We start from the raw sequence: 26,594 nt of genomic DNA, 5'->3' as shown, positions 1-26,594 counted from the left end.
CAAAATTGCTTTTTGCTGGAGAAGGGAATGGCTGTCCAAAAAGTAACATTTCCATTTTCTGATCTTTCTTGCCTGGCCTTCCAGAGTCAATTTGGAGAGTTTCAGCGAATAGATCTGTCTGCTGCTATTTGGCCAGCTAAGGCTGACTCAGGAGCAGAATGTGCCACCCACCATTCCTTCCTCCCTTTCCCTGTCCTTTTGGGATCACGATGGAAGGCTTTGCCAGTTCTCAGGAAGCTGTGGAAACAAGCTCCTATTGGATTTCTCTGCCATCTGCCTGTGAATATGAGGCAACAGTTAATTTCATTCTTTCTTTCACATGTATTTCTTTTTTCAAATAAAAAAAATCAGGAGAGCCCAATCCCACCCTGATTTACTGAGACTGACAAATAGCAAAACTGGAAATTCATTAGACCAATAAATAATTTTCACCATACTTTTGAGATCGCCTGTATTAGTAACCTTCTTACCGTTATAGATTACCAAGGCATACCATCAAGAAGCCATTAGGAGAGAAGACGTAGTCCATCCTCTGACTGATGCATTCGAATCATGAATGATTACTACAACAGTGCTCTCTAAGCCAGGCATGGGCAAAATGTGGTTCTAGATCAGTGACAGAAACTGTCTAGCTATAATGAGGTAAATTATCAATTAAATCTGAAAGTTTTTAACAAAGTGGAACAACATAAATGTATATCTCCAGAATGTCCCCATGTAGTAGAGAGACCTGCAAAACATTGAGGGAACTCAAGGCTCTTCTACACAATCATATAACTCAGAATATCAAGGCAGAAAATCCCACAATATCTGCTCTGAACTGAGTGATCTGAGGCCACACTGCCATATACTGCAGTTCAAAGTAGATGGTGTGGGATTTTATTCAGCTGTGTGGAAGGGGCCTCAATAAAGAAATATTAGGAAATGAAGACATATAACATGTGGCACGTGGGGAGAGAGCTACAGTAAGGGAAAACATGGGCATAACAAAGACTAGCTGGAAGATAAATCAATTGGCTATCCCATGCCAAAATCAAATGTCAACAAAGGAAAGGAAAAGAGAGACATACCTTACAATAGTACCTAGTTGCACAGATTTTCTGAGCATCACATGCTCAATGGTGAAGCCAATTTCTATGGAGACCAATGACAACCCAACATAAAACAAGGCAGCAAACTTGTGATATACACTATATAGCCACAGAGAGCTAACAGATAGTTATGGTAATCATTTTCTTCAGTGGAGATTACACTGGATTTCAGACATTCCAGGTGGAAATTCAGAATACAGTAGAGTCTCACTTATCCAACATAAACGGGCTGGCAAAACATTGGATAAGCAAAAATGTTGGCTAATAAGGAGGGATTGAGGAAAAGCCTATTAAACATCAAATTATGTTATGATTTTACAAATTAAGCACCAAAATATCATGTTTTAAAACAAATCAACAGAAAAAGCAGTTCAATATACGGTAAGGGTATGTAGTAATTAATGTATTTATGAATTCAGCACCAAAATATCGCAATGTATTAAAACAGCTGTGGATCTGGGCAGGAGGCAGACTGCGTTGGATAATACAGAACTTTGGATGAGCAAAGGTTGGATAAGCAAGACTACTGTATCTATATTCACAATCGGAGTGTCCTTAGTCATTTTAAAATAGCACAGGCAGATGTCATAAATCACCACTCCCTCCTGATTTTAGGTTTCACCCAACAATGCCTTGGCAGTGGATGGTTGCCAAACCACATTAGATGCAGCCAGGCCCCTTTCCTCTAACTGGTTCTTCTGCAAAACTACTTTTAAAAAAAGGAGGGGTTAACTTTGCAAATGTCTCGGAGAAAATAGACTTCTCAGAGGAACAGACATCACCATGCACACCACTGCTGCTGTGGTTAAATATGCATTCACCTGCTGCTCCAGAAAGTTCAAAATCTGGGAAGTTACTTGGGTGTGCAAATGTTGCAAGAAAGGAAGCTCAGATGGTTAGGGTCCATTGCCATTTGCAAAGCAAATTGATATCCTTCATTTGGACAGCCGATCATGCAAGTCGGAAATCGATGGTGCAAGACCATAACAGTGATATGGTGGCCCAAAAATAGTGCCAGGAGGAGGGATGGCTTGGGTACAGACAGAATTAAGATGAGATGCTATACCATAGTAGCAAAATAGCAATTAAAGTGATATGGGGCAAGATATCTCAAGAGCATGTGATGTTCTCAGCTAAAAAAATGGAATCAAATGGGACAGCGTATTAGAACAATGAAGCTTCCCAATTTAAAAAGTGCCTGTGTACCAACAACTGAAATAAACTGAAATTTCAGTATTAATGTAATTCCAGAATGAATTTGATTTTGAATTGTGGTGTTGGAGGAAAGTTCTGAGAGTGCTCTGGACCGAGAGAAGATCCATCCAGTCCATATTCCAGGAAATAAAGCCCGACTGCTCATTGGAGGGAAGGATAGTAGAGGCCAAGATGAAGTATTTTGGCCACATAATGAGAAGACAGGAAAGCTTAGAGAAGATAATGATGCTGGGGAAAATGGAAGGAAAAAGGAAGAGGAGCCAACCAAGGGCAAGGTGGATGGATGGCATCCTTGAAGTGACTGGCTTGACCTTGAAGGAGCTGGGGGTGGTGACAGCCGACAGGGAGCTCTGGTATGGGCTGGTCAATGGGGTTACGGAGTTGGAAGTGACTGAACGAATGAACAAAACAAGAATGAATTTATAAATACATTAGAGATAGTGTTGGAGAGCCAACATTTGTACATTTTCCAGTGGATTCTGACCTAAAACCAAGTTCTCGTGAATTTTTGCAAAACTACTTCATATTTCTGTTGGTTTGGGAAATTGCAAAGTTCAGCTCAAAAAATTCAACCCATTTATTCTGGCCATGTTTGTGTTCTGCACTGCATGGAGAAAGTTCATCTACCCCAGAAAACTGAATTCTGAAATTCTCAATCTTGAGACTATTTCTGGTTAAAAAGGTAGCAGAGGTACAATGAGATGAAATTATAAGGGAGGCCAAAGAAAAATTAAAAGAAGGTTTTTGGTGGAGTGAATGAAAAGCTGTTTTTTAAAAACCAATTTAACTGTATTCTTCTCTTCCAAGTTCAAAACAGGAATGAGAGGAAAGCAGGGAGTGGAAAATTGCAGATCACAGATTACATTTCCCAGATTCATTCAAGCAGGCATTACATTTAATGGCAATTCAATACAAACTTTTTTAAAAAATATTTCTCGTTCTAATATAAATGCAGTTGAATTAGATGTTTTAGCTTATTAATAATTCCCTACCTTTCTATCTCTGCTCCAGTTATTGGTAGTTTGCAAACCTCATCAGTCCTAGTCAATAGAGCCTATGGTGAGGAAGTTACATTTCAATAACATTTGGAGTACCAGCTATCCTGTTCTTAGCTCCCACAGGCTGGCTGCACACTATAAAATGAATGCAGCTTGACAACACTTTGACTGCCATGGCTCAATGCAATGGAATCCAGGGATTTGTAGTTAAGTGAAGCACCAGCATCCTGGCAAAAAAACCTTGTTCAACTATGATGTCAAACTACATTGATACTACAGTGTAGATGCTTCCACATATTACACTACTTGGTGTTTCAGTGACAACTTTAATCTTTGAAATGATGTAGTTACACCAGGGGTTCTCAAACCTTTTCAGCTGTGGAGCCCTTTTTGAAGAAAAAGTTACTCATGGAGCCCCAAGAAATGTTTATATATTATATCAGCGGTTCTCAAAGTGTGCTCTGCGGAGGAAAAGCACAATTAAGGCACCCTCAACAGACGGCCACCTAGTCCGAAGAAGAGGAGGAGGAGGAGGAGCAACTCCAGGGGCCATCCAAGCACACCCAAAAGATAGCTATCCAGGCTTTGTAGTAGTAGTAGTAGTAGTAGTAGTAGTAGAGTAGAGTAGTAGTAGTAGTAGTAGTAGTAGTAGAAATAATAGAAAACCCAGGGGCCATCCAGTCCAACCCCTTCCTGCCATGCAAGAAAAGGGTTCTGGAAGCAAGAAAGGTGCAGGGGAACGGGTCTGCATGGTGAGGAAGGGAAGGAAGGAAAGAAAGGGAAGGGAAGAAGGAGAGAAAGGAAGGGAGGTGAAGGGGAAGGGAAGGGAGGGGAAAGGGAGCCCTTTGCAGTTGGGGCCGTCAGCCCCTGCATATTCCAGCCCTTGATGGCAATGGCAGCAGGGTCCAAGCACTGCTTCTCCATCAAATCCTTGGTGGGCAAGGACCTGCTCCCTCCAGATAGTGCCCTGCAGCTGGCCCTGGACTTCCCCCCCACAGGGCCTGGCACTGCTTCCACATCCCCGGCTCACAATGTATGGGAGCCTCGCTGCCATGTGGAGATCCCCTCCTGTGCTGTTGCTCCCACCTCTTCGGCCTGCCTCACACACCCCTTCCACCACACTCTGGTGGTGCATGCTTTGGCAGTCAGTGCTGCCACAATGGTAGCTTCACCCGAAGTTGCTTCCATTGGTCCATGCTTCTGACAGCTTGGTAGTGAGGGAGCAACCAGCTGACCAGCGCTTCCTTCCCTGCCACCACATGCTTGGAGGAGGAGGAGGAGGAGGAGGGGAAGGAGGAGGGAAACACAGAGCCCCTGACTGTGCTTCATGGAGCCCTAAGGGCTCTGTGGAGCACACTTTGAGAACCACTGAGTTACACAAATACTTTTGACCAATTGGTCAATTCCAATTTCAAGGAAATGTGTTTTTGGGATGGTATTGCAGATTTTTCCTTTTTCATTGGGAAAGGAACTGCAATAGCTTATGCTTGCACAGTGAGCACTTTCCTTTGCCATTGGGGCCAATAAAACTCTGTCAGATAGTCCTTAAACAAAACAGGAAGGCTTTCTATGATACTCACAACAGCTCTTTTGTTTTGTCTTCATCACAGACAGGTTTAAGGTCATATCTTGCAGTCCTTTCTCATCCTCCTCCCTATCTCCCTTTATAATCTCTCCCCAGTTCCGTGTTTTGGTTGAATTTATGTTGAGAGATTTGTTACTGAATGGCATTACGTGCCCTGTAAAGTAATTTTAAAAAAGCAACTGACACTGGTTACTGGTCTAACAATGAACAACAGCCCCGAAATGTTTAAATAAAAGCAAATGTTCATTGTTGAGCTTCTAAGAGGGTTGGAAAATAATAACAATAATTTCCAGACATATATAAGAAGTGGTTTTTAAAAGTCATTTGGTTTAAACCAAGGTTTAAGTCAGTCAGTGCTGACTCCAGATCCGTCAAGGCTCATCCCAGGATTCATTTTCTACTCCTAGAGGAACTAATGGAGCTATTAGCACTATTGCAATGAGGAGAGATGGAAAAGGGAGAAATCACCAAAGATGAATTCAAATTAATAGCCAACACATGTAGGAAGAAAATCAGAAAAGCTAAAGCACAGAGTAGGCTTGGGCTTGCTGAGAAAAGTTGAGTACAAGGGAATTGTAAGGCCATTGCATGGAAGGCAGGGCTTTCACACAGTGGTTAGTTACCAGCAGCAATACATCTTACCAATCAAAAGGTTGGCAGTTCGAAGCCCAGTTTGGAGTGAGCACCCAACCTTTAGCTCAGCTTGTTCTCCATCTAAGAAGTTTGAAAACAGTGGTGAGCTGTGAGTCTAGAAATTAGGCACTGCTTAAGCGGGGAGGTCTTTTGCAGCACCATAAAAGAAATACCAGAAAATGCTGGTGATCAAAGGAAGGAGGAAGTCTGTGATGAAGGCTCTTCATTATAGAGGATGGAGCAACAACAACCCCCCTGTGGCCAGAATCGAGCACAATCTCCAGGATGCCGAAGTTGAGGAAAAAATGCCGACACAGTACCTCTATCTGTTGTCTGTCCTGTCTGTTTAATGGCATTGAATGTTTGCCGAGTAAGAGGAAACGTGTTTTCAATTACCTAAAGCAAAGAAATTATGACCTCATAGCGTTGCAAGAAACGCATATCATAAACAAGCACACAAAACATCTAGAAAATGAAAAATTGGGAAAATACTTCTATTCATCGGCTGAAAAAAAGAAGAGAGGTGTGGTACTCTACATAAAATCTTGGCTAAACCCCACGCAAAGTTTTAAGGATATGGAGGGGAGGTATATTGGTGTGAGTATTGAAATAAAGAATCAAAAAATTTTAATCTGTAACATGTATTGTCCGAATGGCCCAAAAATTAATTTCATTAAAGAACTTAAGAAACAAATCGACAGTCAAAAATACGATGACCTTCTATTAATGGGGGACTTTAATGGGGTCTTGGACCTCAAGTTAGACAAATCCGCTAAAGAAACTCAAAACAAAAACAAAAACAAGTCAAGTCTGTTATCAAAAAAATTCATAACGCAATTAGAAAAACTAAACTTAAAAGATGTCTGGAGACACCATAATGTGAATGCAAGAGACTACACCTTCTTTTCAGGAAGACATGGCACCTGGTCGAGGATAGATATGGCCTGGGCCACTAAAACCATACTATTGAGAATATACAAAACAAAAATACTAACTAGGTTAATGTCGGACCACTGCGCCATAGAATTAGTGATAAAGGGGAACGACTTCAAATACAGATGGCGTTTAAAGGATAACCTATTAAGAAAAGAATCGGACATAGAAAGGAATAGGAAATTATTGGAAGAATACCTAGAGTTAAACAATGGCAAAGAAACTACTATAGAGACACAATGGGAGGCCATGAAGGCGGTGATGAGGGGGTATCTGATACAACAGGAGACCCGTAACAGAAAAAACAAAAATAGGGAACTAAAAGATATAACCGACAAATTAGGGATAGAGGAAAAAACTCTAAAAAGAAACCCGAAAGACAAGAAAGCAAAACTTAAAATAGAAATGCTAAAAAAGCAAATAGAGCTATTACAAACTGAGAACCTAGAAAAGCAGATGAAATACGCCAAAGCAAACTTCTTTCAAAATGCCAACAAAATTGGCAAATGGTTATCACGCAAACTAAAAAACAAAAAACAAAATAGTCTTATTACAAAAATTAAAGTAGGGAACAAAACCTTTACGGAAGGGGAAAGGATTACAAATCTATTTACAGAATTTTATAATAAGCTATACCAAAAGGTAGAAATCCCGGAAGAACAAATCTCTAACTACCTGGGTAAGTTAAAATTAGCTAAACTGACAGAAGAAGAAAGAGCCCTATTAAACAACCCAGTATCCATGCTAGAAATAGATACAGCAATCTCTAATTTAAAAAAGAATAAGGCCCCCGGCCCTGATGGGTATACCGCGGTTTTTTACAAAATTTACAAAAAAGAATTAGGACCCCTGCTCCAAAAGGCCATAAATAACATCTTAGAAAACAAGACCTTCCCAAAATCTTGGGAAAGGGCAAATATAACCCTAATACATAAAGAGGGAACAGACCCAGAAGACCTAAAAAATTACCGTCTGATTTCTTTATTAAACAACGATTATAAAATATTCTCGATAATAATGGCAAACAGACTTAAAAACTTCTTGAAGGGTTGGGCAGCGGAAGAGCAGACGGGATTCTTACCACAAAGGCAAATTAAAGACAACACGAGAATGTTAATAAACGCAATCGAATACTATGAAAAACACAATGAGAAGCAAGTAGCACTGCTTTTCATTGACGCGGAAAAAGCCTTTGACAAGGTTAATTGGAGCTATCTTAAATTGTTGCTACAGGAGATCGATATTGGACAAAAATTTAAAAACGTAATAGATGCAATTTACGGGACACAAACGGCAAATCTGGTAATAAATGGATGTGAAACAGAAACCCAAATTAAGATCAGGCAAGGCACGCGCCAAGGCTGCCCGCTCTCTCCGCTACTCTTTATTTTAGTGATAAACACTCTGATAACAGACATAAATAAAGATCAGAAATTAAAAGGGCTTCAAGTGTTAAAGCATCAATACAAGGTGAGGGTATATGCAGACGATGTAGTATGCATAGTAGAGGACCCTCTGAAAACTATAAACAAATGGCTGCAAAAGATCGAAGATTATGGAAGACTGTCGGGTTTTAAACTAAATAAACAAAAAACAAAAATGTTAGCGAAAAACTTGGATAGGAAATCCAAGGAAATACTGCAAGAAATTTCGGGGATAAAAATAGAAAATAAAATAAAATATCTAGGCATATACATCACTCAAAGTAACATAAACCTAATAAAATATAATTACACGCCCCTCTGGAAGAAAATACAAGGGGACCTTAACAAATGGAAACATCAAAATTTCTCCCTTTTGGGAAGGATAGCGATAATCAAAATGTCGATCCTGCCGCGATTGCTATACCTCTTTCAAATGCTACCAATACTTAGAAATGATCATCTTTTTAAAAAATGGAATATGGAAATAACGAAATTTATATGGAAAAACAGGAAACCTAGGATAAATTATAAAATTCTCACAGATGATAAGAGGAGAGGTGGTCTTGGACTCCCCAATCTGAAGCTATACTATGAAGCCTGTAACTTAGTTGGGGTAAAAGAATGGGCTACCCTAAAGAATAACAAACTACTTGCCTTAGAGGGACATGATCTCTGGAGGGGCTGGCATAGCCACTTATGGAACAATAACAAAAAAAAGGAAAAAAACTTTAACAGCCACGTTATCAGGGCCTCCCTTATCAAAACATGGGAGAAATATAAAACAAGATGGTATAGGAAGACCCCAATGTGGATCTCGCCGATAGAAGCGAGACACAAAAAAGAGCTGGAGGAGAAAAATTGGCTAACATACCACCAAATACTAAAACATTCTAGAGAACAACAACTTACAATAAAATCATTGGAAGAAATTAGAATAATCAATAAAAAAATTAATTGGTTTCAATACTATCAAATCCAACAAGGCTTCAAAGAGGATGGGAAAATCGGTTTCTGCCAAGAACAGGTGTTATGGGACATAGTCTTAACTAAAGAGAAGAAATTAATTAAGATTATATACCAACAGCTCCTAAAATGGTCCACAGAGGAGGAGCAGGTTAAAAACTGTCAGATTCAATGGGCAAAAGATTTAGGACACAATATACTAACGCACCAATGGGAAGAGATTTGGAACATTAAAATAAAATACACTTTAGCCAGCGACCTAAAGGAAAACTGGTTTAAAATGTACTACCGATGGTATTACACCCCCGAAAAGTTAGCGAAATTTAATAAAGGGATATCCAACAACTGTTGGAAATGCGGCAAAGCAAAAGGAACTTTTATCCACGTATGGTGGGAATGCAAAAAAGTTAAAAAATATTGGAAAGAAATACATACTGCCACCCAAAAAATTTTAAAAACAAAATTTACGATACTACCTGAAACCTACCTTTTAGGCATCTCCAATCCAAAATTTAATAAAAATCAAGAGAAGTTAATATTTCTTTTAAGTACAGCCGCTAGGATTCTGCTGGCGAGATTTTGGAAGCAAAAAGACATTCCAGACTCAGACGCATGGGTTATTAAGGTACTAGAAATAGTACAAATGGACTCTCTGTCCCAAAGATTAAATAATAATAGTAAAAAAACCAATTGGTTAGGGCTAAAAGATTATTGCGCAGAAAGAAGAATACCTCTAGCGATAGACCTGTCCGACATATAAGGAACCAACTTGTAAGGAAGAGACATCGGAGAAGAAAAAGAAAAAGACGCAACGCATCCATGCTGAAGCGATCCACTACCTCTTGGGAAGTCCTTTTTGTTTTTAGATTTCCCCCCCCCCCTCCCATCCCTCACCTCCCCACCATCGTCCCTCCCCCCCATACCCTCACCCCCACCCCTATATCTCCCGCCCCTTTCCCCTTCTCCCCTCCCTTCCCCCCCCCCCAGACCTGAATTCTTTCCTGTATCTGTGTTTTATATCTGTATAAAAGCATAATAAAAATTAAACTACAAAAAAAGAATGTTTGCCGTGTATGCTTTATGTGATCCACCCTGTGTTCCCTTTGGGGTGAGAAGGGTAGAATATAAATGCTGTAAATAATAAAATGGAGAACGCAGTGAAATGCTAATAGGAGACAGAGAAAAGGCAGAACTATTCAACACCTTCTTTGTCTCAGTCTTCTCCCCAAAAGAAAACATGCTCAACAGGGGAAGGATGGAATATATAACGTAACAAGGGGGATGTGGAACAGAATAGGCAAAATTACAAGAATACTTGGCTACTCTAAATCAATATAAACCTCATCACACAGGTTCTCGAACTTATAAAGCTGTGAAGCCCCTTTTGAAGGAAAAGTTTCTCATGGAGCCCCAAGAAACTTCTGGACACAGGGACCACATTGCTTTTTAAAATTTGACAGATGGGCCAGACCAGTAGCAGATGGATGCGGAATGTTTATGTGAACCAATTGAAAAAAATGAACAAATTCCTATGCACATTGCACATATCTTGTTTGTAGTGCAAAAAGAAAGAAAGAACAATACAATATTTATAATGAAGAACAATTTTACCAACATAAACTTCATGGTATTTCAGTAGAAGACTCCAGGGGCCATCCAGTCCATTCTATCATGCAGGAAAAGCACAGTCAAAGCACCTCCAACAGATGGCCATCCGGCCTCTGCTTAATGATAAGTAACAACAACAACAACAACAACCACCACCACCACCACCACCCAAGGGGCCACCCAACCCTACCCCAGTTTGCCATGCAAGGGAGGCCTTGCAGGCCATGGTGGCAGCAGGGCTCCCCAGGCCACGTGCTTCATATGCAGGGGGGAGCTTGAGGGGCACTCTGGGGAGCACAGTTTGAGAGCCATTGCACTAAAGTGTCTATCCACTTTAAATCCTGTGGCTGCCTCCTTCAGAATTTGGGGGTATGTAATTTACCAAACTACAAACCCCAGAATTGTACAGGAGGCCAGCCTCTGTGATTAATCTGCATTAAGTGGTCAGTGTAGATGTTGTGCTTAAGGACATGGAGCCATAGATTCAAACTACAGGAAAGGAGATTCCACCTAATTAGGAAGAAAATCCCAATGGTAAGAACTGTTTACTGCCTCGGAGTGTGGTGTTTCTAAAAAGAGGAGGAATGGTCATCTATCGAAAGAGCTTTGATTATTCTAGCATGGCAGGGGATTGGGCTGGGTGGCCCTTGTGGACTCTTCAAATTCTATAACTCTCTGAGGCTGGTTTGAGAAGGACTTAAGGGGAAGAGGAAGATATGTAACACAGATATGTAACAAAGCTGAACTCTGTCCATGGTACCCAATTGTTCAAAATTGACTGGAGTAAAACCAGTCAGTATTCCAGCTCTGAGTGTATCTAGGTTTGTTTTCAGACACAGAGCTCCCAGTGCTAATGTTCAAATGCACTGTGTGGCTCCCCCCCCCTTTATTTTGTGAAGAGATACAGTGGGAAATCTAGGATTCTAAATGGCGCTCCATGCAGTCATGACCTTGGAGGTGTCTACGGACAACGCCAGCTCTTCGGCTTAGAAGTGGAGATGAGCACCCCCAGAGTCGGACATGACTGGACTTAATGTCAGGAAAAGCCTTTACCTTTACCTTACCAAACTGAAGATGACAGTGTCTGCACCTTCCATAAACTTTTGCAGACGAAACTGTGTTATTGCATAGAAGTTACCTGGAAGCACCTTACCACTAAGCATTACAGAGAAAAAAGAAGCCCCAGACCAATTGGTGAGTGACCCATACCTTCTCATTTTCATTTTACAACAAAACATATAGCAAATAACATGGGAAATGGTGCATCAGATTTTAGAACAATTACAGCAAAGCGAATGGTCTCTAAAGTATCGAGGAGGAGACTACTCTATATTCTGTATTTCATGCTTCATGAGATTATTCCACAAGATTGTCCACATCATTGGTTGCAATAACATCTTTGAAAATATAATCATAGTGAAGAAAACTGGATTTAGATTAGTAAAAGACCTCACTCATCATTTTACAGACAGAGGCTCTAATTCTGAATCCAGGTCTTTGTATTTCTTGTCCTAGTTTGATTCCACATATAATAATCATTTGTGTCACTGACTTAAAAATAAAACTTAATTAGGTCTGGCTTGATTGGGTTGGAAAACCATGGCTGCCTCCTTTTCTCAGTTCAGCTTGATTCAACTCTGAATCTGGAGACTGAAAAACCCAGCCACGAACACTGGGGGCTCTTTCTGTTCTGCATTATATAATGGAGGGAGACTGCTTTGGCTCCGTTTCTTTCCACACAAGGGCCATTTCTTGTCCTTCAGAGACACTGAGCCCCTCTCAGAACAGGAGCCCCTCGCCCCAGGACAGCTCTTTGCATACACGCTAGCGAAGCCTTTCAACTGCCCTTTTGCTGCCATCCTTTCTGAATGGATTCAAGAACCAGGCCTTCGCCAGAAAACAGGAACAAACCCGATATCATACTTCTTATACCTGCTTACTCAGAAATAAACCCCACTGAGCTTCCCAGTCAGTGGCTGGCTGCCCAAACAAACCCGCCCCTGCCAACCCTCCCTCCAGCTCTCCTTTGCAACAAGTGGAGCCCCCGGGCAGGGGTGGACTTCTCCCCACACGACTCAATGGCAGACTGGCAGGCGGAAACAAGGAGGAAGAGGAGAAGGAAGAGAAGGAGAAGGAGAATGAGGAGGAAGAGAAGGAAAAGGAGGAGGGGAAGGAGGAGGAGGAGGAGAAGAAAGAAAAGAAGGAAAGGAAGAGGAGGAGGAGGGGAAAGAGGAGAAGGAGGAGAAGGAAAAGGAGAAAGAAAAGGAGGAGGAGGAAAAAGAGGAGGAGGAGGAGGAGGAAAAAGAGAAGGAGGAGAAGAAGGAGAAAGGGGAAGCAAAAGAAGGAGGAGGAGGAGGAGAAAGAAGGAGAAGGAAAAAGAGAAGAAAAAAGAGAAGAAAAAGGAGGAGGAGAAGGAGAAGAAGGAGAAAAAGATAAGAAGAAGGAGAAGGAGAGGGGGGGAGAAGAAGGAAAAGGAGACGAAGGAAAAGGAAGAGAAGGAGGAGAAGAAGGAGAAGGGGGAGAAGAAGAAGGAAAGGGAGATGGAGGAGAAGAGGGAGAAGAAAGAGAAGGAGAAAGAGGAGAAGGAGGAGAAGGAAGAGGACTTTCAGCCCCTTCGAGGGCTACTTCCAAGGAAGGTGTCAGTCCCATTCTGCAAGGGAGATCATATCTCTCCCCCCCTCCCCCCGCCGCCCTTTCCCACCTAAGGCCAGAGGGAAAGGAGGCACCCGAAGTGCACGTTGACCTGGCTGGTCCGCCCTCTCCAAGGTGGGGCAAACCCTCTCCTCCTCTCGCCACAACTGTCTTTGAATTTGGTGTGAACTTTGCTGAGGGGAAAGGCTCCCTCCTCCCCGCCTCTCCTCCCCTCCGCAGCTGTTAGTCATGGGGAGGGGGGGGGCTTTCCCCCTTCCCTCCCCCTCTTTCCATCTGTGTGCGTGCCCCTCCCCAGCTGCACTGTGTAATGACCGTTTTGGATTTGTTGTCGGCATAAATAATGGAAGGCGGGCTGCTCCTGCCAGGGTCCCCCTCCCCTCTCCCCCCTTCTCCTTAATAGCCACGTGCGAAGCGGAGGGAGGGAGGGAGGGAGGGAGGGAGGGAGGGAGGGAGGGAGGCGGGAGGGGAGAGCGGAGGCTGGCAGCGCCGCCAAAGCGGCAAAAGAGAGCGAGAGAGAGAGAGAGAGAGAGAGAGGAGAAGGAGGAGGAGGGAGGGGCAGGACGCGGGGAGCGCGAGGGAGGGTCTGCGGATCCCCCGGGGCGCCCGACCTGGGCTGTCCCCTGACCCTTGCCCGCCTCCTCCGCTCCAGGAGCACAAGGCGCCATGTGGGAGCCTCAGTAGTTGGTGACAGGCTCTCCCCCTCGCCCCTCCGGAAAAGGGGGTGCCCCCACTCCACCCCACCCGCTCCCCCCCCTCTCCTCCTTCCCCTCCCCTTGGCTCCCTGCCTGCTCCTTCTTGGCCCCCAGCCCTGCCTCCTCTTGGGCTGGTCGTGCTGGGGAGCGCCATGCCCTGAGGCTGCCTCTTCGGCGTGCCCCCCCCCGCCCCCCGATCTCCAGTAGGGCCTCCCTCCTGCTCCCACCCCTTTACCTGCCCCCTCAGTCCGCGGATGAGGAGGCGCCGGCGCCGCTCCTGGATGCCTCGTCGGGAGACTCGGCCGGGAAGGATGCCAGGCGCGGCTGGGCGCCTCCACTCTCCGCTGCCTCTTCCCTGAGGAGGCGAACAGGTGAGCCCGAGGCGCCGGGACCCACCCTTCCTTCCTTCCTTCCTTCCCCTGGGCTCGGGGAGGGGCCGCGGAGCAGACCCCCAGCACAGCCCCAGACTCCCCCCCCCCCCCACTTCGCCTGGCCAGACTTCCAGAGGAGGAGGCTCCCAGGTGAGGCAGAGCTGCCTCCCCCATCAGTCACCACAGGGTACCACGTTGGGTTTGGGGGCCAGCTCTCATGCCTGGGCTGAGAAGAATTCTGCCTAGAGGTATTGTCGGAGGCTTTCATGGTTGGAATCACTGGGTTGTTGTAGGTATTTCGGGCTCTATGGCCATGTTCTAGAAGCATTCTCTCCTGATGTTTCGCCTGCATCCATGGCAGGCATCCTCAGAGGGTGTGAGCTCTCTGAGCCCTGGAGGGTTTCAACGATAGGAAGATGAATGATTTTGCCTGCTTCCTGGTCATATTCAATGAAAATTTGGACTGAACCTTGGGGCTCCCCCCTCCCTTTTGGTGCTTCAATATCTATCAATCCATGTATCGTTGAAGGTTTTCATGGCCAGAATCACAGGGTTGTTGCAAGTTTTTTGAACTGTAGGTCAAGGTAAAGGTTTTCCCCTGACATTAAATCCAGTCGTGTCCAACTTTGGGGGTCATCTCCATTTCTAAGCCGGCGAGCCGGCGTTGTCCATGGCCACCTCCAAGGTCATGACTGCACAGAGTGCCGTTACCTTCCTGCCAGAGCGGTACATATAAATCTATTCACATTTGCATGTTTTCAAATTGCTAGGTTGGCAGAAGCTGGGGCTAACAGCAGAAGCTCACACTGCTCCCCAGATTCGAGCCTGTGACTTTTTGGTCAACAAGTTTAGCACCTCAGTGGTTTAACCCATTGCACCACCAAGAGCTCCCTTTTTTGAGCTGTATGGTCATCTATCTATCTATCTATCTATCTATCTATCTATCTATTGTTACTGCCTCCTGCCATTTCCATTTCTGCCTTGCAATGCAGGTAGTAACTCCAAGGGAGCTTCTCCCTTCCAGACTCTCTGCTGGCACTGAAGGCAAGGGGAGTCCCCCACTTTTCCCTCAAGGCAGTGCTCTGACATTTGCTTGCTTCTCCATCCTGCCCTGCTGACTATCCCCCCTTCTTTCTCACTAGCAATGCAAGGGGCATCGCCCAGCGTTCACCTGGGAAGCAGATGGAAGCACAAGGCTGTGTGCCCAGCTGATTCCTAAAGCCCTGTCCTCTCCCTCCAAACTTGCAAAGTCGTACCTCTGGTCTCCTTTTCCTTTTTGGCTCCCGCTCACTTGGGTCAGTGGCTGCCTTCCTGCCTGCCTGGCTTTCAAGGAACCCTTGGCAGGCGGATGGAGATGGTGAGATGGAGGATTATTTTTGTCTCACCGTCTGCTCCGAGGAACAGATGCCTCCAGCAGGCACGGCGCACGCGGTTTCCAAGTGCCCCTTAGGTCTCTGGCTTCTGCCTAACAAGAACAGCCAGAGCTCAGGGCCAAAGAACTGCCAGCTCAGAGACTCCGGCTGAGGAGATGGCTTTGCCCTTTGACATGGGGAGAGGGGACGGGCTGCCCACTGAGGCAGCAGCTGAGGGCATTTGGTACAGGCCAGGGTCACACGCGGACTCAGAGTGAGAGGATTTGGTGGTGGTGGGGTGGAGAGGAATGATGGAAACAGAATTTTGCTGTCCTGTTGTTCTTCCCACTTCTCAAGGGATTTGCTTGTTCGTGAGAACTCACACAATCCTCTCTTGTCCCAAATTGCTGTGTCGGTTGTGTTAGGGCAACAACCTAGGCAATGGATGGAGTTGCTGAAGTGAGAAATGTCCACACACAGATCACATTGCATCTGATGTTTTGGTGGTGGTGTTTTGGTGTGAACAACTGCATATAGGCTGGAAATGCTATTCTTTTAGGGTAGTCCTTTGAAGGTAACTTAAGATAGTAGCACTAGCTGTCTAGGTCCTGAGGAGGTATTGAGCTGAACTGAATCCTCTCATCTGTCACCAACACCTGCAATGATGGAGTGAGTGAATAAGTGAATGAATGTGTGTGTATGTGAGAAAGAGAGATGGATGTGAGATTAATGTATGTACTACTCATGCTCTCTCACTTTACCATGGATGATATAATCTCACTCTTTACCAAGTGCTATGTGATGCAGTTGGTCTAAGCCAATGCAAATAGATCTTACCTTGCAAGTATGATAAGAAAATGGCTTATTTCAGGATAACATTCCACTTTCTTTCTCACTTTGGGGGGGGGGGATTTGGAGGTCTTTACTAGGAGTTGCAGTAAAGTCTACCATAAGGAACCGTGATTTTGAGTTGGCACTCATGGGGGACCATCTCCCAGTTAGGGCAATATATCAGGGGGAGAGGTGTCTTCAGTGCTTTCCAGTTCCCAACCACAGTGCTTAAATGCTGGGTTCTAGCCTCTAGCTGGGAGTGGAGAGATTTGGCATAAACTGTGAAGCACGTTGCTCGTTTAGCTTGAGTAGCACAACATTATGAGGCTCTAGTACAGCACTGGTGGGATTTCAGGCTGAGAAGTCCAAAACTATGGACTGTGGAGATGAATGTTTGGGAGTCAAGATGTCTAGTAAGGAGTACATCAAGGCTAGGTAATGTGTAACCCTCCAGATTGGTTGAATCACAACTCCTAGCCTTCTTCACCACTGATTGCGTTGGCTTCTCAGAGTTGCTGTCCAACAACATTGGGAGAATAACATGTTCCCATCATCAATTAGTGTGAGTGGAGGTGTATTTACTTCTCATCGCTCTCTGGGTGAGTTTCTTTTTGTGTTTATTGAAAGAGGAAAGAAAATTATCCCTTTTGGGGGCCAGTGCTATATCTGTCACTAATTGTTACTAACATTATCCCTCACTTGATTATTTAAAATGTGTAAAAGCAATGCTTTTGGATTGGAAAGATTAGCTGTTTGCAAGAAATGTTGCCCAGGAGATGCCCAACTGTATTTACTCAGTTTTTGAGGAGGCTCTTTCTGTGACCCCCTATTTTTACCAATTTTATACTTTTATACACAACCCTTTTGACATGAAATAAATCAACCTGATGATTTAAGGCAGTAATAGGTGAAAATGGTAACGACTGCTGTGTGTAGAACAGAATAGTTTTATTGTCATTGCACAACAAAATTGAATGCCTTCCCAGCACATACCACTGAACAACACACCAATTTTTTTACACCACAACCACCACCCCACAGCCCCCAGTGCTACTACGTCAGAGCAAAACCATAGAGTTCAAAATAGCCACAGCTCTAGGATAAAAGCTATGTCTCAGTCTGTTTGTCTTTGTGTTTGTAGTACGTTATAGAGGGCTGAGGTGAGGCATGAGAGTCCTGTATTGAATTCCCTGATGGCTTTACAGCAAGGATAAGAATTGTGCAACACCCCAAACATAGTTGAACCTCAGCTCCAATTCTCCTTTAGCATTTCTACACTGGCCAAGACTTTCTTAAGGTATTGTTGCTCATCAGGACCTACGCTACATCCCGAGAGGTACACACAATTCCAAGTTGCACTATATGGGTTTTCTCAAGGTACAGTTGCCCACTGTAACCTACATCAGCTCCGTTGTGAATCTAAACCTTCAGCCTCAAATTTCTGAAGTAACTAATAGCTTATGGATAGTGTGACACTCTCCTCTATCTTCACTGTCAGAATCAATAGTTTTCAGGAGAGATCTGGGACAGATTCAGCAAGGTGGGAATAAAGGGGAAATTATCCAGATATTGTTTCCTGGTTCTGTATTTCAAAGACCGAGATTTGTTTGGGTGACTCTGGAGAAAGAGAAAGGGACGTGCATCTAACTGTACACAAGAGAGACTATTACTGTTGAAGATTAGTGCTCTTCTCTTAGTATTTAGCATCCGTTGTGTGTTTGATTCTCCATATGCACCACACTTACCCGGCTGAAGTGCTTCCATGTTTGGGCAAGAAGCAATGTAGGAAAGTTTACCCCAGCCTCCATTGTTTTGGACTTCAGCACCCACATCCCAATTTTCAAGAATTCTTGGACTTTAAATGCAAAAATGTACTGAGGGCACCATGTTGGCGAAGACTGATGTAGGGTTTAATTAAAGCAATGGTAAGAATGTAGTAGAAGACGCATAGCTAGAAGCAGCAAGAAGGAAGGTAAAACTGTTGGAAATTCAGGAAACGTTTTCATGCTGAAGCTGAGGTTTTGGAGGAGGCAATTGAAGGAAGAGCTGTGACCCGATACCTAGAGAGGGAGACACTCTGATCCATGGAAGTATTTCCCTGTCTCTGGCAAAGAAACAGAAGGTAGTGAAACACAACATGGTTGGCCTCCCTGTTCCCTTTGCTCTGTCAAAATGAGTTGTGCCATGGCTAGTTCCTTTCTTTCACTTGGGAGGAAGTGGAGGGTACACTGTGTTCAAGGCCCTGTCAAGATATTACTCTGGACTTGCAAGGCATACTACTGTCTGAGGAGAATATTGATTGTGAAGCAAGATACAGCATTGTAGGAAAACCCCAGCAGGCAATGTTCTGCGTGGGAAGTACATTATGGCACAGCTGCCGGGAGATCCAAGTGTGGAGATGTCAACACTTTCTGTTAATGGGATGATAGGCAGGAGCAAAACATTCATTCAGATCACTGGCTTCCCCAGGCATGCTTTGGTGGCGTCTGGATGCATAGGGATAACTGTCGGTCATTTGCATGGGTGCAATTAAAAAGAGGGTATGGGGATGTGGGAGTTCAGGAGCCTAAGTGATTATGTTCCAGCCTAGCTCTGCTTTAAAAAGAGCTAACACTTTATGTATTTTCCCTAGGCAAAAAGCTACAAGGGTAGGAAGTCTGCTGCATGAGAAAGTGATGGCACTGGAGAGGACTGAATACAGTTCTTCCAGATATTTATTTATGACTAAATTATGATCTTACTCTGCTGTGACTCACTTGCAACCTGGGTATGGGTAGGCAGGTCAGATTTCACATGTAGGTAGGCCTGTGTTTGGCAGCATCACAAACTGAGAAGCTAGGGAATTGAGTGGTACTGCATTTTCTACTTGGGACATATTAGACTACATTGTCCAATATGGTGGTCTGCCTTTCATTTCCTTGTAAAGTCCCTTACATTCAGAAACATCTAAAATTCAACTTACACGATTCTGTATGGCAAAGCTGTATTCCTTGCATTTCCCAGGCAATCCTAGGAAGATACATGGAATAGTGTTTCCAAATATCAGCAAATGGATGTGGTGGACAGGCTTTAGGTCTAAAATAGTGATTTTGTTTGTCATGGTTTTATTTTTTTATCAACCAGATCCAAATACATAATCATTATCTGTTGTTTCCTGGGAACCAAACACCTTAGACTAGACCTTGTGAGTAAGATGTTGAGAGATATGCAGCCAGAAGAATGACTGTTTGTTCTTTCCTTGCTCTTGTTAAAGTCAGAACGCTTTGGAAATCTACTGCAAACCATTCAGAGATCTACTAGTCTTACTTGGTATTCTGCCCATCTCTGCTTCAGAGCACAGACATGTAGAATAAAGCACAAACAATTTGCTGTCATGGCAGCACAGTGTCATTGGTAATCTGTCCCTAAGTGTTTAACAATAACAGTCAAAGTTCACAATGCTATCTGGGGCAGAACAACATAGGCTATAACTGAGCTATCATAGAATGACAACTTTATAAAGATGCAGCTTGCAGAATCCCATTAGAGATCCGACAAATGCAATTGGAGGCAAGGATTGAATGTTAAACTATAGGGTTATAATATTTAGGATATTGCAGAGTGTAAGCGTGGGAGAGAAACAAACCTTGGAGGCTGCTGAGTGTTGTCACTACTGCCACTAGAATGGCTCTTAGTAAGCAGGTATTCAGAAAACTCTATGTTCATTTCTTATATGCCTGTTTCATAACAGGCTGCTTCTTTCATTGAGCCCTTACCAAATAGCCTCCCTAACATGTGTCTGCACAGTTACCAAGGTGCTCAGCTGCACTGTTGATTTTTGAGGTATGTCTCTCATATTCTATAGTGCAGCTAGGTAATTTTCAGCTCTGGATGAAAGCTGTTGGATTTTCAGTTCCTAGCATCCCTCACCACTGTTTACACTGGCTAAGACTGTAGAGGGTTGCAATTCAACAACAGGAGGCCTACATAATTTCTGTCCCTATAGAAAGGGATTTTTAAAAAGCATAATAATGATACAAGCATCTGGCACAATGTACATGCTTGGCAGCACCAACCTTTGTAAAATGTTTAAACCAGAGAAGATAGGATGGATGCTAGAATAAACACCATCAGACGTGGCAGGCCCCAGAAGCCTCATTCTGGCCCAAGTGGCAACACCATTGGTCATAGTACCCATCATCTGTGGGTCTCAGTGTGCTCATTTGGTGGCCATGGGAAGTACAGCTCTGCTTGCACTACTGTAACCACCATGTGTCCAGCATCTCCCTTTTGTCTTGAAGGGCTGGCTGCATCTTTCACTCTTGCTGACCTGTGACCTAATTCAATTGTTAGGGGCAGCCCTTGGCTGTTTAACAAGTACCAGGAAAGTGGAAAGGATGAAGGAATTAAGCAGCACCTTTGAAACTAAATGCTTTATTTCTGCAAGGATTTTTGTGGATACCTATCTTCGGCACAGCTCAAAGAGCTTTATGATTGCTATCTCACTGTCATATTCCCTAATCGCAGTGTCACCAACTCTCTTGCATTGCCAGGTCCTTGTTTTTAAAAACTCCAAGTTTCTCCTCTTGGTCACGTGTTTTATACTGTCTTCTAAATTCAGTCAGCCTTCCAAATTCATGGGGGTTAGGAGATGAGTACCCCCCATGAATGTGGAAAAAACATGAATATATCTGGGGCCAGGCCAACATATAGGCCGCAAGCATGGAACCGGGGGGGGGGGGGAGGGAGAGGGGGGCTTCCTTGAAACTGCAGGGAGCGGAGAAGTGATGATTTCAGTCAGACTTTAGTGGGCAATGGATGGTGGCTGAAATAATCGCTACTCTGCCCTCCATGGCTCCAAGGGGAAATGTAGTGGTGATATTGCCATCTATCCCTCGCCAAAATCTGCTGGTTTGTAGATTTCAGTAAGGGGTGGATGCCAGGGAATGTTGTTTTAGCTTTCCTCCCAAAAAACCTATCTGAAGCCTGTGTGGCTGCAATTGGCTCCATCAGATCTGAATCCACAGATACAACCATTAGTGGCTTGAAAATGTTTTGGGGTTTTTTTGGAATCTAGAAAAGCAAACCTTGGATTTGGCATTTTTAATAAGGGACACCATTTTACTTCAGCACTGGAGTTGAATATCCATGAATGTTGGTATCCATGGGTCGTCCTGGAACCAAACCAAGGGCCCACAGTACAGGGGAAGGTACTAAAGAAGTGTTGTCCTTGAAGGAATCTCCTTTGAATCAGAACACACGCAGAACTGGAGACAAGCCTTTCTCTCAATCTCTCCCATACGTGGATTGCCCTCCCTGTGATTAAGGGATATATATATGTTTGATTTGCTTGTTTTCAGAGTCTTTTTCAGTAGTGTGGTGTTTAATTTACAGTAGTAGAATAATAGTATATAAATTTACTCAGAAATAAGCCCGAGTGAGTTCAGTGATACTTCAACATAAATGTGAACAGGGCTGTTATCAAAGCGAGACATTCTAAAAGGCTGTTGAAATGCCACTCTTTTCAACAGTATTTTAAAGCTAATTTTATTCCATTTATCATTTGGAGCTGAAAGTATTGTGCATTCTCCTCCAGCCTCATTATTATCCAAATGGGAAAAAAAATGTGTAAAGTAGGTTAGACTGTGAGGTGGATTGGCTCAAAATGACCAAATGAAGAAACTGAGATTTGGCCTGATTTAGAATGTGCTTTGGGAGGGAGAATGAACAACAAATGTCATGCAGTGGCCATTGTTCGGAGAAAAAGCTGTAATTTTGAGCACTCCCAGATAAAGGCATTTTGAATTTACAATAATGTGTTATATAATGCTGCATTTATATGTTAACTAACCTGCATGTGCACACACATGTGCAGAGAGGAGAAGATGTTGTATTTATTGAGCTGGACTTTTCCTTTCTGTTTGTTTTGAGGCTTTACTAAATTCAGTACAGTACATTCATTTCTCCTTAAACAAATATTTATGCACGTTCTTCCTCGCTAGCACTTTTATTTTTTCTTCTTGCCTGTCCACACCATATTGACCACAGTTTCATCTTGTCCAGTCAGAAATGTCCTGGTTTTTCTCTGTGGCATGTTTCTGGGTAAGTGCTATGTTTAATTCCAAAGTCCATTCTGTATTGCGCAAACTAGAAAACTAGTAGAGAAAATAAAGTATGTACACATTCCTGAATCACCTCCGCTTTCCGTAAACATATTAGTAGATGTTTGCAACCATTAAGAGGGGACCTTCAACCCAAAGTTTGGAATTTAGAGCAGTTATGCTGTTTTGCATTCAGAATTGCTGTGGCACCTGTGATGGAGGGCTTAGCAATCGGTTTTACCCATGTGCATTGATGGGTAAATTCAACAAAGCAACATCTTTCCATGTTTTATAGTTTCTAAAAAATAAAAAAAAAACCCAAAACCAGAGCATTTGTCTGAATTGTTTGAAGTTGGTTCATCTTCAACCAGGCCTGTAGCCGGGCGGTGTGGGGGGTAGGGGTTCCACCCCACCCCTGAAATTTTCCAGGTTTAAAAAAAACCCTGGTTTACTCATGAATTTTAACTGGTTAACCAAATCCCCATGCTAAGTCTATGAGATGCAAAAAATCAAGAGTCCCCCCAGAACTGCAAGCACTATCTCAAGCAAATATTGACAATTTATTGTGTCCAGTTCTGGGCACCACAATTCAAGAGAGATATTGACAACCTGGAATGTGTCCAGAGGAGGGCGACTAAAATGATCAAGGGTCTGGAGAACAAGCCCTATGAGGAGTGTCTTAAGGAGCTGGGCATGTTTAGCCTAAAGAAGAGAAGGCTGAGAGGAGATATGATAGCCATGTATAAATATGTGAGAGGAAGCCACAGGGAGGAGGGAGCAAGCTTGTTTTCTGCTTCCCTGGAGACTAGGACGCGAAACAATGGCTTCAAACTACAAGAGAGGAGATTTCATCTGAACATGAGGAAGAACTTCCTGACTGTGAGAGCTGTTCAGCAGTGGAACTCTCTGCCCCGGAGTGTGGTGGAGGCTCCTTCTTTGGAAGCTTTTAAACAGAGGCTGGATGGCCATCTGTCAGGGGTGATTTGAATGCAATATTCCTTCTTCTTGGCAGGGGGTTGGATTGGATGGCCCATGAGGTCTCTTCCAATTCTTTGATTCTTTGATTCTATGATTCTATGATTCTATTCACACTGTCATTACTTGCAGCAATAGCCAATGTAGCAAAGCAACCAAATTGGGGGGTGTTGAATGCTCTCATTAAGGAGGCCAGACTTGGTGGAGGTGGTTGACAGGGGCGGAGCTGCAGGCTATGGAAGGCTGATCTGTCCCCTGCTGTGCTCTTTGCTTCAGTGTGAGCTAGGAGGCAGGTTTCAAACCCCCCTGAAATTTCCAGACCCCCCCCTGAATTTTTTTCTGGCTACCGCCCTGTCTTCAACCAAATCGTTGGTCATTTCTGGTTTTAGCACAGGAAGGTTCAAAGCAAACTCTGTTGCCTTGCTCATTTTTATCCTCTTACTCCTCTTCATTTATTTGCAGACACAGGTTGATTTGTTTTGTGAAGTGATCTCCTTTGTAGCCTTGATATCTGATTTCCTCTTGAGGAAAGCCTTGAACGTGGTGAACCTTTGGGGAAGAGTGTTCCTGGACATGTTTTCCTTTGAAAAATGCATTTCAGCCATCCCTATTCCTCCTTTCCTTTTCACTTTCTTTCTATGGATTTATTGTCAGGAATGCTTATTATCAGCTTTGACTAATATGTCAGCTGCATCCCTTCCTAGGATTGGAAGACTTGCATGTGCATGTGCTGGTAACTCAAGGTTGGACTTCTACATTGCACTTTTCATTGGTCTACCTTTGTACCAAGTTTGAAAACTCCAGTTAATTCAAAACATGGCAGCCCAGTTAGTTACTGGTACAGCTAGGAGCAAGCATATTACACCTATATTGCAATCACTATACTTACTGCCAATTAAGTTCTTGTCAAAGTACAAAGTGCTAAAGCCCTACATGATTTGGGTCCAGGCTGTCTCCCGTTTAATCCTTCCCAGACACTAAGGTCCTCTGGGGGATGTCTACTCCAACCACCCAGAACCCAGTGGTGACCGTCACACTGAGGACCTTTTATCAGGTGCCCCACATCGAGAAATGACCTGCCAGAGAGTCTCTTAACAGCTAAATGAGAAGTCAAAATTTAAGATACAATGAAAGACCTATGTCTTCCAGAAGGCCTCCTCTTCCTCCTCCTCCTTATTATTTCTCTTTGTCCCCTGCCACATATATTTTGAGCGAGCACTGTTGCACCTAGATTTCCTGCACTGTCCAACCTTTAACATTCCCCCCCCCCCCCCATGTCCTTTTAGGCAATCAAGGCTGTCTTGCCTTCATTGCTCTCTTTCTTTGCTCACTTCCTGATTCTACTTGTCTGGTGTGATAGTTGCTAATCCAAACTGGACTCAATTAGTCTATTTTTTCATTGACTATAAAGATCATATTTTAGCTATAGTCTTTGATTTAAGTCTAGGCCTGTGTTCAGTAGTTAATATGACCATTGAACTGGATGCAACTCAGATTCTTGATTCCTGCAATTCCATGCAAGTTGGGACAAAGTTATCTAATATATGTTTTCCCACATGGGCCGATTCATCTTTTTTCTATCTAACCAACATCTGAGGTTCTTTTGGCAGAAATTCCCTAAAGTTTTCTTATTGATTGTTTCAGTGTTCAGAGAAATACTTTCTCTATATCTTCTTTGTTGAGCTTCGGCTTGGTAGGCAAAGACACTTTAATCCACTTTAACCATAGAAACTGATTTGTTAATGGTGATTATAAATATGCTGGAATTGGTTTAACTGGCTTTTCTTTTTACCGATGTGGCATTAGTCTGTTGTAGCATAAACAACAAAAGCTTGTGGCATCTTAAAGACTAAAGTATGTTATTTGGCATTAGCATTATTGGGCTTGAGACTACTTCTTCACAATCACCATTTTAATTTGGCAGGGATTGTCTCGATTAATCCTCTGCTGTCTCACTTTTTACTTCTTTTTTGTTGTTATCTGGACAAGGAGTCCAGGTTATCATAATGTGGAGAAGTAGACCTGTCAGTGGCATCTCATTCTGGTTGACTGCTTTCCAACCCCCCCCCCCCCCCCCACCAGCAATTTGCATTCAAACGAGGGAGCCCAGACTTTTTGTTGTGAAACCCCCTTGTAATAGCCTTGCCCTGTTGAACACAAAAGGAAAAAAATGTACTTTCTCGCATTGGAAGGAAGAGTTTTAGGTAGGGCAAGCACCTGTCTCTATATTAAATGAAAACCTTCAAAGAGATACATTCTCCTATGATTTTTCTTACTAGTAAACTGGATGACTTTGGAAGAAATGTGGTTTGTGTTCCTGTCAGAAAAGTTTCTCATCTGGACCACAGTTCCCAGACTCTCACCAGCCAGCAAGGCACAGAGACTGGACTTCTCTGACTGAGCGTAGTTCTGTAGATGAGTGCAGAAATATTGGGGTCTCTTTACTTTTGCAGTAAACAGCATTTGGTACACTTGAACATGCTACAGGAGTTCAGGGGCATTGCTGGTGTGATGAGAGCTGCCAATCAACGGTTTGAGTCATACCTACAAGATCGGAGCTAATTGGTGATGATGGATGTTGATGTGTCACTCCCAGGAGACTTGAAATGCAATGTCCCTCATGTTGTTCAACATCTAAATACAGCTGCTTGGGGATGTTAAGGCTAAACACAGGGCTGAGTATCATCATCAGCGTGCTGATGACAACTCAACTGTGTATTTGTTGCCCCCATGAGCAATGAGAGCTCTGTCAGCTCTGTCTCTTCCCTGGAGAGATGCCTGAATGAACTATCCAGCTGAATGCATCAGAGTTACCTTGTACTCAGCCTAGGGAGGAATGGGGTGATATTGGGTAGGAAGGACTGGGCTATTCATACAAGAATGTCAAACGCTTGCATATTGAGAGGGTCCAGGAGAAGTACAGAGCAGAGAAGGAATCTGACTGTGAGGTTTTGACCACACAGCCAAAGCTGGGATATTAGATAAGGCAAATGGGATATGGCAATAAAATGCTCCAGTTGAGTCATTTCCTGTTCTGGATGCATCCTAGCCATGATCTCCGTTCACTTTCTCCTTGCTTCCAAGTTCCAGCTTTACTATTTCACCTCCAGTTAACACTGAGCATTTCAGAGCCTCACAGTATACTAATTGTAATTTGCACTGTGAATGGGTAGAAGTTCCCCTCTTTGCAA

The 26,594-nt window shown here is 43.5% G+C and overlaps 1 protein-coding gene across 8 annotated transcripts in view; it reads left to right on the top strand.

The window, feature by feature from the left end:
* The first annotated feature begins 14,013 nt into the window (after window positions 1-14,013).
* CACNA1A (calcium voltage-gated channel subunit alpha1 A) overlaps window positions 14,014-26,594 on the top strand; it is a 340,921-nt gene continuing 328,340 nt past the window's right edge. For 4 of the 8 annotated variants that reach the window (XM_067463749.1, XM_067463753.1, XM_067463750.1 and 1 more), the window contains exon 1: window positions 14,015-14,165. The gene's annotated coding sequence lies outside the window, so the exon portion shown is untranslated. Of the gene's footprint in view, window positions 14,166-26,594 lie in introns of all 8 variants that reach the window. The other 4 variants (XM_067463748.1, XM_067463751.1, XM_067463752.1 and 1 more) reach the window with 3 other exon arrangements.

This window comes from Anolis sagrei, chromosome 2 (assembly GCF_037176765.1).
Source record: "Anolis sagrei isolate rAnoSag1 chromosome 2, rAnoSag1.mat, whole genome shotgun sequence".
Lineage (NCBI taxonomy): Eukaryota > Metazoa > Chordata > Lepidosauria > Squamata > Dactyloidae > Anolis > Anolis sagrei.
Note: the sequence above shows the minus strand (reverse complement) of the source record. Positions and strands in the feature narration are given on the sequence as shown.